Source organism: Gymnodraco acuticeps, unplaced genomic scaffold (assembly GCF_902827175.1).
Source record: "Gymnodraco acuticeps unplaced genomic scaffold, fGymAcu1.1, whole genome shotgun sequence".
Lineage (NCBI taxonomy): Eukaryota > Metazoa > Chordata > Actinopteri > Perciformes > Bathydraconidae > Gymnodraco > Gymnodraco acuticeps.
In genome coordinates, this window is record NW_022990699.1 from 1236560 (window position 1) to 1249442 (window position 12883).

The 12883-nt window shown below is 41.6% G+C and overlaps 1 protein-coding gene across 1 annotated transcript in view; it reads right to left on the minus strand.

Annotated features, from left to right (window-relative positions):
• Window positions 1–3121, minus strand: part of klhl4 (kelch-like family member 4) — a 38040-nt gene extending 34919 nt beyond the window's left edge. Inside the window, 1 exon segment of the mRNA XM_034231017.1 lies at window positions 1237–3121. The gene's annotated coding sequence lies outside the window, so the exon portion shown is untranslated.
• Between the last annotated feature and the right edge of the window lie 9762 nt (window positions 3122–12883).

The following is a 12883-nucleotide window of genomic DNA, read 5'->3' on the forward strand; positions in this document are numbered from 1 at the left end:
CACACACTGCAGTTCATCTAGTGGCCAGTAGGAGCCATGGATGTATAATAAGAACTGGATACAGCGTGGGAGGCGGGGCCTCATTCATTCCTATGAGAGTTGCTCATTAGCGCATGATGATAAAATGGCCCAACTTTTGAGAGAGCGAAACGTCACAGATTACCCGGCATGCCTGAGAAGTACCCGTATGTGCGCTCATAGCGCATGCGCAACTTTGACCAAAATGCTCGTTCACATCAAGCACGTCAATTTGCGTACACGTAACAGCACCGCACATTCATGACAGCATGGTAATGATTTGTTATTATGATGGATTTGATATTAACGAGGCGGCAGTTAGCAGCTAGCGGCTAGCTAGTAATTATGCTAATGTGAACATAAATCGTTATGTACTTATATTACGCTGTAACAGGATCTAGTAATATCCAAGCAACAGAGCTTCATTTAGCATGAAAGAATGATTGCACTGTATATATATATATTAGGGCTGTCAGTCGATTAAAATATTTAATCACGATTAATCGCATGATTGTCCATAGTTAATCGCGATTAATCGCAAATTAATCGCACATTTTTGATCTGTTCTAAATGTACCTTAGAGGAATATTTTTCAAGTTTGTAATACTCTTATCAACATATGAGTGGACAAATATGCTTTATGCTAATGTTTATTATCATTTGAACAATGACAAATATTCTCATGAATATTAAACACAACAACCTCTGAACATTACAAATATTCGCCTCAATTCAACCTGGAACCTCTCTCATACAATAATACAATCACTGGCGGCACATATCAGACCCGGGCCGGGGGGCGGGGCCACATGACCGGGCCCTTTCAACCCAATAAAGCTTGACAAAAATATCGGGGTGGTAATCTGACGCTCGTGCGTAAAAAGTCGCTCAGTCAGTAAGATTACAATTTAAAACAATGTTTGAAAGAAAAGTAACTAAAGAAAAGGTGTAATATTTAAGATTTCGTTTCTACAAAGGGTATAGAAACGAAATATAAATATATATCAGAGATAATAATGATATAACATGACATAAAGTCCAACAAACCACAAGGACAACGAAAACATAGCCTAATAAAATAACTACATTTCTGACACACCATTCACCATGGACAGCCAGCAGCCACCATGAGAGCAGAGCAGTGTAAAATTGGCACGGCGGCCCATACGTTCACGTACAAGTAGGCTACTGTACAAATTAAATTTGAAGTGTACTCACCACTACTTGAAGGGTACTCGGCGAGCCTTGCGCTCCGCGAACTCGTCCACAATCCGCTGTATGTCCAATTTCTTGGCTCGGTCACTTTCGATGGATAGCAAGGCCAGTCCACTCAGTCTCTCCTGTCCCATCGTGCTCCTCAAATAGTTTTTGATGAGTTTTAATTTGGAGAAAGAGCGCTCGGCGGTTGCCACGGTGACAGGAAGAGTCAGAAATAAGATGAAGGCTGTGCAAACCTCACTGAATGTAGATGTTACTGCTGGGTTGTAAACAATGAGCATTTTTACCAGATCCGCGACAGATTTTAGTTTTTGTATTTGGTCCCTGAAACAGGTTCTGAAAGAAAGCAGCTGGCCAGGGAAGCTGGCGGCGATGTCCCGACTGTAGTGCTCTCTAAGCCGCTGGGCAGCTTGGTGTAAATCCTCATCCTTTGCTTGCAGTAGTGTGTTGGGGTGAATTGCCTCAAACATGTTCACAGTTGCATTTAAGCTGGTGAATCTTTGGGACAGTTGCTGGATGATTATATCGACACACTCATATTAGCCGCCCCATCATAGCCCTGTCCGCGACATTGAGACAGATCTAATCCGTTTTTCTCTATAGAACCAAGGATTTTGTTTCAAGCTCTGAAGCTGATGAACCTTCAGTCACTTCAAAACCCCAAAAGACTTCATTGATCTGTATATCTGTTGCAATATCCATGTCGTTCTTAACAACAGTTATGTAACGGTAAACCTGACTCAACTGGTCTATCTTTGACACATCTTGCGTTGTGTCCATGATGACGGAATAAAATGGGGCTTCGTTTATTTCATCAATGATGTCAGCTTTCACATGTTGAGATAATATGTAAATAATCTTATTTTGAATCTGGTGACTGAGGTATTTCACTGACCCTGCTGGTCGGTTGATTAGCTCTTTCAAAACAGGGTCGTAGCGAGCCAATAATTATATTATTGACAAAAAGTTGCCAGCTTTTCCCTGACCTAGAACCTCTCGATGGCCCCTGAATGCCAAGTTGCTTGAAGCTAGAGTGAGAGTTACATTAACAATGCGCTCCACGACCTGTCTCCAAAATTGGGCGGCATTACGCACATTCCTCTCCATGTCAGCGTCTATTGTGCCGTTGGTTTTCCACTGCTCATATACTACGCATGCACCAAGGTGTATTTGAGTGGATTCATGCCTTTCAATTTTAGTAGAAATATGTTTCCAGTCTTTTATTCCGTTTACCCATGCATTGTTGTAGAACGGTGCCTTTCGGTTGGCAAAAAGCCAGCAAAGGCTCACAGTAGCAGCAGTCCAATTTTGGGGAATAGCACATCCAGCTGCGTGGAAATTTCATCCCAACTTTAGTGGTGGAGGTGTAATAGCTTTCTGAAAAGCAACGGTTATCCTTGTCTTTGGGAAATGGACCTTTGGGTTTGCATGGGCCCATTTTAAGGATATATCTTTTGATATTGGCGTCCATGTTTTCAAAATAGTTTGCCCGATCAGTCGGAAAACGCTCCAGAGGATAATTGCAGGACACATCATGATCCGTGGTCTGAGTTTCACCCGTAGGCGTAGCATGAGGAGGAGACCTGTTGCTGCTTTCATTCCCAGTGTCCGGTACTTCTTCACCTTGCGGCGCAGCAGGTAAGGAGCCGGAGGGGGAGGGGTGCGGCTGGTCAAGCGTCAGGCCTGGCTCTCCTCTAGACGAGCAGCTAGCAGCTGCTGAGTCGTCCCTATTATCATCATCACTACAGCCGAGAGACAGAAAAGGAAATAAGCTAGGCGGCCGAGCTACACGAAGTAACAACAACCATATGATATCAACATTTACCACAAACTCACATTTTCTTGTTGACAGTGTGTGTCCGTGATTGTAGCCTACCTGTAAATCTGGCTAACCCCCACTAACATTGTTGGCGGGCTGGGGCTCGGGGATGAAACATGGCTGGCAGTGGCAACAACTTCAGGTTCATCTCCCGCAGGAGGAGGAGTAGGGCAACAAAAAAATCCATCTAGCTTGGACAATTTGACCTTTTGGTCCTCCTTTTTATCTTTTTCTTTGCGTTTTGTAGCTCCACTTTTGTGTTTATAACTGCTCATGCATAGGCAGTGCTCTGTTGAATGACAAGTGATTGATGATGACGTTGACGTTCATTTACGTATGATGTTGATGGACGGCTGTTGATGACGATTTTACCCAAAATACATTTGGAAACAATAGAAGGGATTCACTTGCAATTTTTCATGTTTTAATGTTAAATATGAGTGTGAAAATAGCAGCACAAGTTCAACTCATATTATAGGCTACAATGCTTTATACCTAATATGACCACGAACGTCAGTGCACTCAGTGGCGCGAGGCAGCAGGGCCCGCCGGCGAATATCTCGGGGGCGGAGCCTGCTGCCTCGGCGACGGGCCCCCATTGGGTCCCGACCGTCCCGGGCCCGTGGAGCCCTGCCCCTACAGCCCCCCCTGAAGCCCCGCCCCTGAATACAATACAAATGGTGTGTGTGTGTGTGTGTGTGTGTGCGTGTGTGTGTGTGTGTGTGTGTGTGTGTGTGTGTGTGTGTGTGTGTGTGTGTGTGTGTGTGTGTGTGTGTGTGTGTGTGTGTGTGTGTGTGTGTGTGTGTGTGTGTGTGTGTGTGTGTGTGTGTGTGTGTGTGTGTTGTGTGTGTGTTGTGTGTGATGGATCGTTGGAGCTATGTGCAACTCAAGGCATATGCTCGAACGGGAGCTGCCTGGACGCTGCAATCATGTTGCGCACTATCCGTGCTGAGTGTGCTGACTTTTCGTACAATGTCCCACTGTCTGGCTTCCTGCATAAAGTCAAGTGCTCGGCGCAGTTGTGGCGAAATGTCGTTCCTCTGTTTTCATTTAAACAGCTCCATATCCGTTAGCGCAGCTAGCTAGCACCAGATGCTAACAACAACAATGCACGTAAGGTCTCTTAGATAAAAGCGTCAGCTAAATGCAATGTAATGTAATGTAATGTCACATACACACACATACACACACCCTCCCGGTCCTCCCAATAGCCAGTCGGTGCCTGCCGGTGAGCGTGGAAGTGTGGTCTGCCACAAACGGGCGGCAGGAGCGGGGCTGTCAGCATCAGCTTGTAGATGGTATTTTAAACTCGATGCGCTCTGAAACTACGGGGCGGCCGAGGGAAAAAAATACACATGCGTTAATCGCGTTAAAATAATTAGTGGCGTTAATTTATTTTTGCGTTAACGCGTTATTAACGCGTTAACTTGACAGCCCTAATATATATATATATATATATATATATATATATATATATATATATATATATATATATACTTATAATAATAAGTAATATTAACTTTATTTAATACAACATTTACCGTACAAGATTTAATCATACAGCCCATGTAGTATGATAATGAATTATAGCAAACATGTGCAATATATCCATTATTACAGCTCCGTGGGGTGGCAGTAAGACGATATGGCTCCGTTCTTATTGTGCATCCATGGGTAAAGATAAACGCAACTCACATTGATTTCTCAAACAGCATCTCTGTAAACTACGTGTATTGTATTCACTGCATTTCACTCTCTGCCTTTAACGGCTTGTTGTAGCTCCAATAGCTCCAGCCCTCACCCTTCCTGTGAGCACAGTGTGCTCTGATTGGTCGGGACACGTAACATGATGTGGGGGATGTAGAGACAATTATTATTGGAGACTGGAACACGGATATGCAAGGTAAAGACACGTCCGTCTTCAAGTCCTTCAGTAGGATTTGTGATCTGCACGGCTTCAGCCAGCTAATCACCCAACCCACCCGGGTATGTGAAACAACACAAACTACCATTGATCTCATTCTGACCTCTGACAAGTCCAGGATCTCCAGTAAAGGGGTTATAGCATGCGGTTTAAGTGATCATTATATGATATTCTGTACCCGCAAAAAGCTAAAACAAAGGGCCGGCTGTCACAAAACAGTCATATCTAGAGACCTCAAACACTACTCTAGCGAGGCCTTTAACCTAGAACTGGAGAGCCTGGACTGGTCAGATGAGCTCAGTGGTACACAAGTTGAAGAAACATGGCTTGGTTTCAAAAACAAATTCTCTGCAATACTCAATGATTTGGCCCCCCTAAGAACAACCAGGGTAAAAAATCGCGCTGAGCCGTGGATGCACTCCGGCATACTGACCGCCATGAAAACCAGAGACAAAAAATGCTCTGAGTTTCATAAAAGTCAGTCAATGCTTTCCAAAAGCACGAGCAGTGAACTCCAGGCCCACGTGACTGAACTACAAATTGAAAGAAACAGACTAAGAAATGAGGTAAGCTCCATGGTCAAAACTGCCAAAAAGAATTTCATCAATGTCAAAACTGAGGAAAACAAAAATAAACCCCGTGAACTTTGGAAATTACTCAATAACCAGCTTGGCTGCAGTAAAAAACTCAAAACGAGATTTTCTAACTTAAACATAAAGACAGATAACAGGCTCATCACAGACAAACTGGATGTGGCCAAGTACTTGACATTTTTTTTCACAAACATAGCCACAACTCTTGTAAATAAATTACCCTCCCACTCAGGGCTTTTTGGAGTAGATCACATCATGACCTACTACAAAAACCTAGGGGTACGCAAAGATGATTTCAGTCTAGCAAGGGTAACAACAGCAGAGGTACTCATTAAACTGAGCGCCATCCAACCTAACAAGGCCACCACGACAATATCCCCTCCAAATTCCTCAGAGACACAGCAACCGCCATCTCACCAGTCATAGCTCACATAATTAACCTCTCCATAAAACAGGGAAAAGTACCCAAAGACTTCAAAATTGCAAGAGTAACCCCCCTGCACAAAAAGGGCAGCAAATTGGACCCAGGCAACTACCGCCCTGTTTCTATACTTACCTCCATCTCGAAAGTCATGGAAAAAATAGTATATAAACAGGTCGAAAAGTACCTCGCGGAAAAAAAACTAATCTATGAATTTCAATCTGGCTTTAGAACATCCCACTCCACTGACACATGCCTTCTTTATTTGAGCGACCACATCAAACAAGAGGTGGACGAGGGCAAGTACTGCGGCATGGTGATGCTGGACCTACAAAAGGCTTTCGACACTGTCAATCACCCCATTCTGATTGACAAGCTAAAAGCAATTGGTTTTGATAAACTATCGGTGAGCTGGATGCAATCCTACCTGGAGGGGAGAGAACAGATGGTGGAGGTAAACGGTACTCTGTCCCCCCCCCTCCCAGTGAGCTGTGGTGTTCCACAAGGAAGCATATTAGGTCCGTTACTGTTCCTAATTTATGTAAATGACATGTCATCAGCATGTGACTGCAACTTGTTCCTGTTCGCGGACGACTCAGCCCTGCTGGTCTCTGACAGGAGCAGATTGCAGGTTGAAAAAACCCTCAGCTCCGAGCTCGGCAGAATCTGCACCTGGCTCGCCGATAATAAATTATCATTACACCTGGGTAAAACAGAGTCCATTCTCTTCGGTTCGAAACATAATCTCAGCAAATCCGACGACTTCTCAGTTGCAGTGGGCGACATTATTGTCACAAGTAAGAAGGAAATTACATACCTAGGATCTATTCTTGAGGCAAACCTCTCCTGTGACAAAATGGCATCCAATGTAATAAAAAAAGTCAATCAAAGAACTAGATTCCTATACCGGATCTCCTCTCTGGTAAACAAAAACACCCTGAAAACTCTGGCAGGAGCACTCATTCAAGGGTACTATGACTATGCTTGCACGTCATGGTACCATAGCACCTCCAAGGCGCTAAAAATAAAAATTCAAACATCGCAAAATAAACTGGTCAGACTACTGCTTGACCTTTCATCTAGAACCCACCTCACCTCTGCCCACTTTGACAACCTAGGATGGCTTAGAGTAGACGACAGAGTACAACTACTTGCAATGGGCCTGGTCTGCAAGATCCACTACACCTCTATGGTACCCATGTACATGTCAAAATTCTTCCCAAAGGTCAAGGAATACCATGATCATAACACCAGAGGGAGCTCCACAAATCATGTGAAACCCAGATTTGGCACAAAAAAGGGGGAATACACGTTTCGCAATTATGCCACATCAAGGTGGAACGCTCTTCCCACAACTGTAAAGGAAAGTAAAACTATACTTACCTTCAAAACCTCTCTTAAAGAGCACCTTCGGGGGAGAGCATTGCAAAACTGGCCCCGGTAATGGTACAAATCTCAACCTGTCGTTCAATGGACAGCTTCCCCCCCCATCTATGTATATACTCACATTTTAGACTCTGTTACTAACTGTATATCTGTAGACTTGGTATGTCTTGAATGTCCGGTTAGGATGTATTAGAACGAAATCTAAAATGAAAATTGTAAATAAGCAATCTGTATGTAAAAAACCACCTGTATGTAAATTGTAAATAAGCCATCTGTATGTCTTATATGTCTTAAATGATATGATGAATTGGAAATGGGGGACCCTGATGTAAACAAGACGAAAGTCTTTCTCTGGTCTGCATCCCCTTAACAATTGTATGTTTTGAGCTGTACCCAATATACAAGCTGTTAATAAACTTTTCAATCAATCAATCAAGTGTCTTCTTGACCAACAACTTAAGTGTTTCTTATAGCTATGCAGGGCATACAAGCAAGCGAACACAAACAAGAACAAACAAACAAGTGAAATGAAGAATACAATTGAAATTGTACAACATAATATTGTGGTGGTTCATCTTATAATTTAGTCTAGAGAATGCACCAGACAGCATCTAAGACCTGCAAAAATCTACATTTTCTAGGGGGACGGAGGCCCCCCAAACCCTTCGTGCCACTATTATGGCCCCTGTTAAAAATGTTTGTAATGTTATCTACTGTAAATTGGTCGAACGAATGCCTCCTCATCCGGAAGCTGACCGAGCAGACCCGAGCAGCAGTCGAGAGGAGCCGAGCGCATCCGCGAAGCACACAAAATGGCGACGTCAGAGTTCCCGTTAGCCGGCAAATCTAAATCTCTTCGGTAAAAATAATTTCCCTTTAGCGCAATACCGCTTCAGTTGCGCCACTTATGTGACAGACAAGAAGAGTATGTGACAGACAAGAATAGTCAATTCTAATGTCTAACACGTAATATGGAGAAAGAGATGTCCTGTATGGGTTGATTGTGCGTTGATCTGTTGGTAATGCCTCGGGGTTCCGGTGGGCATGTAAATAAATGTATAATGCTGCGCTATACTTTGTGGCCTCACCCAGTTGCATAGCGACACTTATTGTTTAGGTGTCTTTTAATAAGCAGGTAGTCATATCATTAGCTAGAACTAGCTGGATCTGATCGATATGGACATAAACGCGAGTGAAGTCTAATCTGACGGGAGAGAGAGAGATCAGCTGCTGCTGACGAGTCGACACGCAGCTCTGCATAATCACATGCAGCGGTGTGAGCGGACAAAACACACACTTCAGGTTAGAATATCACACGTAGCTATTTTAATTACCTCTCAAACTACCTAAACTAGTTATAGATATGTTTAGTTTTACTGTCGGGTCACTCATTACTGGATCCGAGAGCTGCATGATACTGGCATAATAGATTGCCCGATCGGGCAACCAGCAGGTGAGGCTTCATTGCCCGAGCTAAATAGATGGCCCCGGGCCATCGGGCAGTCCTTAATGTCGAGCCCTGTTGAGGTTATAAAATAAGGTCATCCTTGTAACTTAGAGATATTTTATTATACGTAGGAACTGTATGCATCGCTAAGGTTAATTTAAATTGGCTATGCTCAAGTATGTAGACAAGCTCATGTCGAAGTAGTGTATATGTGAAATCAACCTCACAATAAGATGTGTGTATATTACAAATAATAATGTCATATTTCAAGATGATTAGGTTAGATATTACAATATGGTTGGTTGAGCTGTAGTTCATTATTGAGCTTACACGTTAACGTCACAGTCATCTGAAGAACGAACCCAAACCTTGTTGTTTTTATTAATTGTATTACCAAATTGGTATCAAATAAACAGTAAGCATTGGTAACACAACTTCCAAAGTTACAGTAAAATATATTGACTCAGACAATACACAATCCAACATGTTCAACAGAAGACAATCAGTTATATTGTTTGTAGTACACATGGTACTTTACATATATATATATAATATATATCTGTTTGTTTAAGGTGTCCAGGTGATGCAGACAGGCTGGACCAGAGAGTGAGAGACAGAACTGGACTCCTCACAGCAGTGAACTTCAGCACAGGTACAAAGACTCTATTTTTCACACTGTACAAAGAATCAAGAAAGATATTTGTTTAAATAAATGAAGTATTGACTTGAATACACTGATATACATTCCATTAAACAATACTAAATACTAGATCACCTACACATCAGTTAAGTTGAGGGGTTTTTCCATGCAAAAGGTTACATTTAGATGTTAACAAGCAATATGATTGTGTGAAAATGAGACCTTGTGTCTCAATGAGATCTACACCTGTATAAATAAAGGCTAAAGAAATATGGTTTTGTCAGCTTTCTAATTTAATATAAGATATTTAACACATAGTGAGAACTGCTACTATTTATCTCTCAATATTGTCTGAAAAAAACGTGGTAAAAGTGATTCTTTCAGTGAGACAACAGAGCAAGCTTCTACAGTTGCACTACGTTTTGATAACAGTTAAATATTATTTTGATAATAACATATATTTCAATGTTGATGAGCTTCATACTGTTCATTCATAATCTGATCGTCTTTGTAGCTCACTGTTGAAATAAAAAAAATCATTACAATTACAAAATAATTATATCTACAGCCCCTAAACACACAAACACACCACTTTCATAAATAACACACTTGTTCTGCAATAATATGTTTTATGTTTCCTGTCATTTTTGTTAGGAAAGGACATGCCTGAAAGACACAACATTTTCTCCTTCTCTGAGGGTCAAGAAGAACATCCAAGAGGAACATTAAAAGCTGATGTTATGAGATTTTAAGACCAGTACAGGACATTCACTAAGAAACTACTTTTATTGTGAAAACACAGTCAGCTGATCGAATGTACCTATTTCCACATCTACACTCCATCAGCTGATTATTTCTATGTGCCTCACTTTATGAGTTTCACATCACCTGTGCCTTGTACCGCAGAGTTTGCAATGTCACAAATAAATGGGGCCAATCTTCAGTCAGATGTGAATGTGTAATCTAACATTTTCAGTAAGAATAATGGACAAAAGGAGTGCAAATACAAATACAATTTATTGAAATGTGAACCAAAACTTAATCAAACATGTTTTAAATAAAAAGCACATATGGACAGAAGGTGTAAACCTATTAAATGTATAAATAAACACATTTAGTCAAATAAAGTGACAGACTAGGCCTGTGCAGTTGGTATCAGCTATGCCCAGCATGGGCTCCTCCATCAGGCCTGGTCCTCCTCGCAGAGGAAAGACCCTCAGTCCTCTCCAAACCAACAGACAGGACGTCCATCACAGGTTTCTCCCTGAAGTCTCAGCAGCTCTCTGGACACCATGCTGTCTCAATCCGTCCACACTGAATATGAGGGGGAAAATGAAAATAATAAATGCTTTGGACAATAAGAAATATAAAGTTGACTGTTGAGTTGCTTAGTTTTTTTAGATTGTCAATACTATTACTGTATAACTAATATCTCAGGTTAAGAGGAACATTCAAATAAAGATTGGTCTTTAAATAAATGTTGTCTTTTGAATTGTTTGTCTAAAGCAGGGGTCTGTAACCTTTTTTACCAAAAGAGCCATTTTGCTCCTTTTTCCAAAACATTTTTTTGTCTGGAGCCGCAAAACATATTTCATAGTTTTTTATTGTTATATCAGACAAAAACTACAGTTTTTTTGCATTTATTAGGCTATTTATTACATGATATAAAACTGTTAACCTCTAATAAGAAACAAAGAACTCTTATAAGGAGAATTAAAAATAATACACAGGCCTACTTTAAAATAAATTAAACACAGCACTTGGGGAGTCCTGCACATTTGAAGGAAAAAAAATATTATTAAAATGGGCCCACTTTGAAAGAAATAAAACATATAGCTGCACCCTAAAAAGAGTTAAAGGTAGGGTAGGTAAGAATGGAGAAACCAGCTCGAGTGCGCTAGAATTTGAAAGTACACAACCGGAAAAAATATGCCTCTTCCTTCAGACTTTCTTACAGAGTCCCTCCTCCAACACAGATGGAAGCCTGACAGGCAGGTAGGCCATCCAGTTATATTAGCCGGGCCGGCTCAGATCATTGGTCGTGCTTTTTACAGTACTACGGCTTCCAGAGATTAATTTTTGTATGTATTTATTGTCAAAGCATTTAATATATTCATTGCTATCGGGACGTTAAGAGCATTCCATGGAATATAACAAAAAGTGTTTTCTGAAATAAATTACATACCCCATTGAATTATGACTGAAGATCGTCAGCTGTCTTCCTCTCCCGTGTTGTTCCTCGATACGTAAAGGCTGCAGCACCGTTGACAACTTCTCTCTACATATCAAACATACCGGTAAACCAGCATCGTTTGCTGTGAAAGCATATAACTCTGTCCACACAGAATTAAATCCTGTGTTCCTCCGGTACTTTTCTTTGATTTATCCATAGTTCGCTCATCGAGCCGGGGGTCAGGTTATTCGCCTCCAAGAAAAGGCGCTCGCGCTGGACCGTAGCAGGATGTGACGCATATTTTAGTTGACCTAATTAAAACCGTTTTGTTTTTTATTTATGTTTCACAGTTTCAACTCAAAATACAAGATACGAAACATTTTCAACCATGCAACAAAATATAAATAGTCCTACAAATACTTTTATTTTATTTCCTTCTTATTTTTGTCTAAGCTCAAGGGAGCCAGAGCAGAGGGCTTAAAGGGCCGCTTGCGGCCCGTGGGCTGCCGACCCCTGGTCTAAAGTCAAGGATCTAGAACTGGTACTTAGTTTTAATGTCTGGTTATTATGCTGTTTGGAGGAGGCATCACAGGTAAGAGCACTAACTAGCTACCATCACATGTACCTTAGCTTGATTTAAATGTATTAAACGTGTAATTAAGTGATATCAAAATATAAATAACTAATGTCATGCAAACATATTAATATTTGCTTGATTCCAGTGTTGCATTTAGCACAATTGCATACAAACGTTAAGGGGTTTTAAGATTCTGAAGTATTATGCTAAAAACTCAATAACTTAGATTATTATTTATAGTTTTGGTGAAGAGTTTCATGTCCGCTTAGAAACGTAAAATGCGACGGCATTGTGCAGATGGGGAGCATGTTAGCTTAGCTTGGTAGCTTCAGCTAGCTCTGGAACTTCCAGCTCGGTGGCAGCAGGTCCCGCCTCGGCTCCGCCTCTTTGCAGGCTGGAACAGGCGGGAGTTGAACTCTGACGTCACTGTCGAGCCGTTAGTGGCCGACTCCGCCTACTAAGGGCTTCTCGGCAACTCTGCAGAATTCTATGGGTGACGTCACGGACCCTACGTCCATTTATATATACAGTCTATGGTGCGGACCTTTCGGTTAGATCAGTGGTTCCCAAACTTTTTGTGCCCAAGGCACACCAAAGGACAAGTAAAAATCTCAAGGCACACCTATTGTGCAAAATAGCCCTTATAACACGTGTTATCACTCATATC